The sequence below is a fragment of the Galeopterus variegatus genome, unplaced genomic scaffold (assembly GCF_000696425.1).
Source record: "Galeopterus variegatus unplaced genomic scaffold, G_variegatus-3.0.2 Scaffold715, whole genome shotgun sequence".
NCBI classification, from domain to species: Eukaryota; Metazoa; Chordata; class Mammalia; order Dermoptera; family Cynocephalidae; genus Galeopterus; species Galeopterus variegatus.
Genome location: NW_007726826.1, coordinates 105,072 through 106,205, shown reverse-complemented (window position 1 = coordinate 106,205; position 1,134 = coordinate 105,072).

The following is a 1,134-nucleotide window of genomic DNA, read 5'->3' as shown; positions in this document are numbered from 1 at the left end:
GCCCTTAGTGGCAGGCCAGGAAACGCCAGAGGTGCCCTTAGTGGCAGGACAGGTGAGGCCAGGGGCTCTCTTAGAGGAAGACCAGGCCAGGCCAAGGGGACCCTAGGGGGGCTCTTTCTTTCTTTGTCTTCCTTCCTCCCTCCCTCCTCCCTTCACTAACCTTCGCTAACCTTCGCTAACCTTTGCTAACCTTCCCGTAACCTTCCCTAACCTTCTCTTAACTTTCCCTAACCTTCCCTTAACCCTCCCTTAACCTTCCCTAACGTTCCCTAACCTTCCCTTAACCCTCCCTTAACCTTCCCTTAACATTCCCTTACATTCCCTTAACCCTCCCTTAAACTTCCCTTAACATTCACTTACCTTCCCTTAACCCTCCCTTAACCCTCCCTTTCCTCCCCTGTTTCCTTCCTTCTTTCCTTCTTTATTTATTTGGAGGCTCTTTCTTTTATTCTTTATGTCTTTCTTTGCTTTCTTCTTTCTTTTCTTCCTTCCTTCCTTTCTTTCCTTCTTCCTTCCTTTCTTTCCTTCTTTCTTTCTTTCTTTCTTTCTTTCTTTCTTTCTTTCTTTCNGGGAAACTGCTTCTAGCACCAGCACCCCAGTTGCTTTGGCTGCTCAAGCTGTGGCTAAATTGACCCCAGGTGTGGCTGGACACACAGCTTTGGAAAATACAAGCCAGAAACCTTGGTGGAGTTCACGTGGTGTTAGATGTTTAGGCTCACAGAATGCCTGAGCTCAGAAGGCTTGGGAGCCTCCACCCAGATTTCAAAGGNAGATTTCAAAGGATGTATGGAAAAGTCTGGGGGCCCAGGAAGAGATCTGTCACAGGGACAAAGTCACTGCAGAAAGCCTTTGCTAGAGCAATGCCAAGTGGAAACGTGGGGTCAGAGTTGCAGTAGAGAAACTCCATCTGCACCATGTCTAGTGGGGCCATGAGAGCAGGACTGCCTTGGAGACCCCAGACCTGTGGAGCTCCAGAATGGAATGACAGCCTGGGATTGCTGAAGTGGGGCCTGCAACCATGAAAGCCATAGGAGCAGAGCTGCCCAAGGACTTAGGGACCCAACCCCCACACTAGCATGCAGAGGACATGGAACATGGACTCAAGGTACATGATTCACCATCTTTTAAGATTTA